This window comes from Cornus florida, unplaced genomic scaffold, assembly GCF_030987335.1.
Source record: "Cornus florida cultivar Cherokee Brave unplaced genomic scaffold, ASM3098733v1 CherokeeBrave_3.0.0_Hap2_Chr08, whole genome shotgun sequence".
In the NCBI taxonomy this organism is placed as follows: domain Eukaryota; kingdom Viridiplantae; phylum Streptophyta; class Magnoliopsida; order Cornales; family Cornaceae; genus Cornus; species Cornus florida.
The window spans coordinates 64,128,166-64,133,556 of record NW_026775578.1 but is presented as its reverse complement, the minus strand read 5'-3'; the positions used below and the strand labels follow the sequence as shown (position 1 = coordinate 64,133,556).

Genomic DNA, 5,391 nt, shown 5'->3' with positions numbered 1-5,391 from the left:
TCACGAAACATAATTTTTAAAAAAATACAAATGACAAGATATGATATTACTATTATATGTAAATATAATATAACATATTCCTTTTTATATTCAAATAGCATCATCTTTTCAACTTAGGTAACTTGATTATAGAGTTTATAAATTAATTAGAATTTTATGATTTTCATGTTTGATAGATATATAAATAAAAATTATATTTATCTAAATGGCGTTCACGCCGTGTCTTATTTATTTTTTTATTTTTATAGAATTCGACGTGTATCACCTTATGAAATTGCATCAGTGTCTCGTGTCCGTATCTGCCCTTCGTAGATAAATGCTTTATAAGATGCAAGGAGTAGAACCTGGTCCGCAAGCCTTTCGGCAACCAGCTTAAGCCTTCAGGTGACTTGTTTTCACACATATACACACAGAGAGAGATAAAAGATGATGATACGAAGTATTGTTACCTCCACAAATTCTAAATATGGTGGTGTTTTCTCTCTCCGGAAAGGTACAACTTCTCTTAAGCATTGTCTTATTTTCTTCATCGACTATCCATTTGCTAGAGACAATTCAAGGGCTTCGTTTCATTCCTAAATTAGTACAGATCAAAAACCCCACAGTAGGAGTAGTCGAACCCATTTTATGAAATCTTCGAGAGATCAAATTCGATTTCATTTCACTAACCTTGACGATGCACTCGCATTGTTTGATGAAATGTCTCAAATGAGACCTCTTCCTTCGGTTGTGCGTTTTAATCAATTGTTAGGGGCAATTGTGAAAATGAAATATTACAACACATCAATTTCCTTGCTTAAGCAAATGGAATCCTTAGCAATGGCTGAACCAGACGCTTATACTCTGGGCATCTTACTCAATTGTTACTGCCATTTGAATCGGGTCGATTTGGATTTCTCTGTTCTGGGGAGAACTTTTAAGCTTGGTTATGAAGTGAACTGTACCATGCTCAACACTTTGATAAGGGGACTATGTACCGAGGATAAAATAGGTCAGGCAGTAAAGTTGTTTAATGACATGGGGGCAAAAGGATTTCGACCCGATACAATTACTTGTGGAACAATTAATTTTTTTTTTTCCTAAATACTTGTGGAACAATTATAAATGGGTTGTGCAAAACGGGGAACACCAGCGAAGCTATTGAACTGGTTAAGAAGATGGAAGAGAGAAATTGGGTAACTGGTGTTTTTCACTATAATATGATTATTGATAGTCTTTGTAAGGACAGACTGGTAGCTGAGGCTTTTGACTTCTCTTCAGAAATGATCCGTAAAGGCATTTCACCTGATATTGTCACTTACAACTCCTTAATCCATGGCCTATGCACTTCAAAACAGTGGAAAGAGGTTACAAGGTTGTTGAAAGACATGGTGAACTGAAATATCAAACCGAATGTTATAACCTTCAATACGTTGGTGGATGCACTTTGTAAGGAAGGGAAGGTTGCAGAAGCAATAGAAATAGTTGAAGTGATGATTCAAAGAGGCGAGGAGCCTGATTTATTTACTTACAATGCACTGATGGATGGATATTGTTTGCAAAGCAAATTTTATGAGGCAAAGAAGATATTCGATTTGATGGTTGGTAGGGGTTGTGCCCCAAATGAACTGAGCTATAACATATTGATTAATGGATATTGTAAGAAAAGAAGAATGGCTGAGGCTCTAAGGCTTTTTCACAAAATTTCTCAGACGGGATTGGTTCCTGATACTGTTACTTACACCACTCTTATAGGTGGTTTTTGCCATGAGGGAAAACCTCTAGTTGCAATACAACTTCTGAATGAGATGCGAGCCTGGGGCCAACAACCTAATCGTATCACGTACACTACTTTGTTAGATGGATTGTGTAAGAACCAATGTCTTACTGAGGCAATGGCCTTGTTTCAAGAGATGGAAGAAAGCGGACTGCATCCACATATTGTGGTTTACAACATGCTCATTGATGGTATGTGCAAAGTTGGTAACATTGAAGATGCAAGGGAACTCTTTTGTAGTCTTTCTACCAAAAGGTTGCGACCTGATGTCCGCACATATACTATTATGATCAATGGACTCTGTAAGGAAGGGTTGTTAAGTGAAGCAAGCATATTGCTCAAGGAAATGGAAGAGAGTGGTTGCTCGCTAGATGGTATCACTTACAATACAATTGTCCAGGGATTTCTGTGAGCTCTATTTGGTTTCCTCATGTTAGGTGGAAGTTTCATATTTTGTTGTCCTTGCAGTGTGGCTGTAAGTATGGCATTTTGATGCTTCCATCATTGGTGTCTTCTTCATGTTTTTGGGGTGAAATTATTGTTAGGTGGAACCTGAGTTGGGTGAAGTTTTTATGAAACTGGATAATAAGGAAGTTGACTTGGTGAAAACAAGCAAGGGTTTGTTTCTCTGAAATAAAGAATAGTTGTTGCTGAAGCATATGGGAATGGTGTTCCAATGATGTTAAAAGATAGAAGTTTCAAAGCTGTGAAGGCTACCAAATTAACACCGTGTGCTTATCTGCGCTGCCTTTTTCTGTCGGGATGTGTCACGAATGGCATGTCATAAACTTCATTTTCCTTTCTTGTTTACACTTTGTACAATGAGGGTATGCCATGCCCTCCTTATCGATGTACTTAATTGCTTGATGTTAATATTATAACCATCCCATTAAGGTGGAAGAAAAAAAGGCTCCTTTTTCCCGAATCCATCAGACCTTTCAGAGGTTATTTTCTTTGGCGAAGCAGAAGAAATTGTTCTACTGGTCATTCTATTTTTGCTTCATGTTCATCTGTTGCAACCTATGTCACTGTTGATCTACCTGCTGCTTCTTCTTTTTTTCGGTTTAAATAATAAGTGGATGCCTTGTATCAAGAGGCTATGATTGGGAGAAACTGAAAAATTCTCCATTTTGGAATTTGAAGATGGACCATGTTTACTTCTGGCATCTGCTGAATGGAGAGGGTTGGATTTTAATAAAAAGGAAAAAAAAAAAAAAATTTAAATCATTTTATCCAAAGCACTGAATGTTGGAGTTGAAAAAAAATGTAAATCATTTTATTAACTGTTTAGTTTTTTTCTAGGTGTATGGTGGGACTAGTGTGAAGATTGTCTACCAGTGCTACAAAAGGATCCAAAAACACCATGGTAAAGAATATTACTGAAATAAGCTGAAGATGCTAGCTAGCTAGTACCATCTAACAATCTTGGATTCAAAAACTTATATTATATCCTAAACTCGACCACCCTAGGAGAATGAGCTTGAATTTTCGTCTTCGTTTCTGAAATCGAAATACGAAAATTTTAAAATTTGTATGTACGTATGATATTCATACCTGCATGTTTTCCACTATGTAGCTATACCACATTGCGCAGTGGTCTTGACTCGGCGATTTTCATCTTCCTCAGTTATTTCATCTCCGTTGCAACATTACCACTTTTCTAAACTATGATGCCTAAAAATGGTCTCTAGTCTACAAGTATGATCTCTACTTTTGTGAGTAAAATGTGAGGGTTCAAGTTCTGTAAAAAATGAGTTTGCGATGTTTTTGCCATGATAAAATAAAAAAAAAAATTCAGGGAGCACGATTCAAAAATCTGCATGGACCAAAATCTATGAAGAAGCACAACTCAAAAAAAACAAAAAAAATATTTATGTAACTTGAGATGCCTTCTTAATAAATTTCAACTAATAACAAAAAAAAAAAAAAAAAAAAAAATACAAATGCAATTTACTAGTTCGATATAATTAAAAAGTATGCACGAGTAGCCCACCGTCTAATAATTTCTCCATCTTTAGGTGCCGAAACAAGTCCCATGTACTGAATAGCCAATGGTTTGTATACATACATGTGGGAGTGTGACTGTGTGTGGATAGGGAGAGAGAGATAGAGAGTGAGGAGCTGAAAATAATGAAAATAAGTGTTATTGCCTCCTCAAAATTTGGCTATGGAGGTGCTCTATTTCTCTTAAATATTGTATTATTTTCTTCATTGATTATCCATTTGTTGGAACCGGATTGCAATTAGGGCTGCAACTCGGGCGGGTTGGGCAAGCTGAAAACTTAATTCGGGCTCTACCCATATACAAAATTTTTTGCCCAAGCCCAGCCCACCTAAAGCCCAATCCCAGCCCATAATTAACTTCTCTAGCCCAAGCCCGCCCATGAGCCCACACCTCTGTATTCCGAATGTAAAAAATAAGAAATTTGTGCAGCCATAAGGACTCGAACAACATTCTTCCAAGAAAAATCCCAAACACACTACCAACTAAGCTATTATGCATTTGTGAAATAACATAGTTTTAAAATAAATATACCCTTCCGGGCTTGAGCTGGGCTTCGGGCTTTATATAATATCAACACAAGCCCAGCCCGAATTTAATTCAGGCTCAGAATATCTAGCCCAAGCCCAAACATAGAACAGAAAAATACTGCCCAAGCCCTGAAAATTTAGGGCTGGGCTCGGGTAAATTCGGGCTGGCCCAGCCCGAGTTGCAGCCCTAATTGCAACTATGACAATATATAACTAATGTAAGAGGAGATAATCACATAAACATAAATATGTGATAAATAATAATATGAAGAAATATAAATAAAGATATTAAATATAATTTCAAATCAAAGAACGTAATTGCTTCTTGAAGATAGTTGAAGCTTCTCTTAGGTGCAATCGGAATATCAAATGGCAGCATTATCTCCGGAATTCAACTAAGTCAGATTTAACAATCTGTATGTTCATAGAGTGGCACCATAACCTTTGTATCCATCTCCGATTAATCATTTGTCCAAAATAAAATATAATTTAAGAAAGGGAGACGATATTCACACTCCACTTATCTCCAATTGCATTACATTTACTTTTTTCTTTCAAAAAAAATGACAAGAAGGTCCTTGAATTCTTTAATGCACTATCCCTGAATTTATAATGTCATAACTACCTTTTATACAAGTTTAACTTTTTTTTTTTTTACCTTTTTTACTTTATTATTATTATTTTTTTCCTTTCTGTTTGTTTTTTTCCAGTGGTCCTCTCAAAGAAAATAATTTATTCTATACTAATAATTTAATTTTTGATCGCCAAAAGAACAAATTTATTCCATAATGATTTTTTTAATTTTTATTTACAATTGAAAGGGATATTTTTTCAACAAGGGTAACTTTTTTTCAGTCAAAAAAGGTAACTTTTTTTCTTTTGTTTATAATTTTTGATGGGTCCTGTCAAAAGAAATAATTTATTAGATAAAAATAATATATATATTTTTGGGGTCTTATCAAAAGCCATAATTTATTCAATATAGATAAAAAAAAAAATTTAATCCTTTTTATTTTTATTTTTTTTATTTTTTATTTAGGATCTTGACAAAAAAAGATAATTTTTTGAATAAATATTTTTTTTCTTTTTTTTTATTTTATTAT

General features: G+C 34.7%; 1 pseudogene; it reads left to right on the top strand.

The window, feature by feature from the left end:
* The first annotated feature begins 258 nt into the window (after nt 1–258).
* Nucleotides 259–3,221, top strand: LOC132271897 (putative pentatricopeptide repeat-containing protein At1g12700, mitochondrial; annotated as a pseudogene).
* Nucleotides 3,222–5,391: the final 2,170 nt, after the last annotated feature.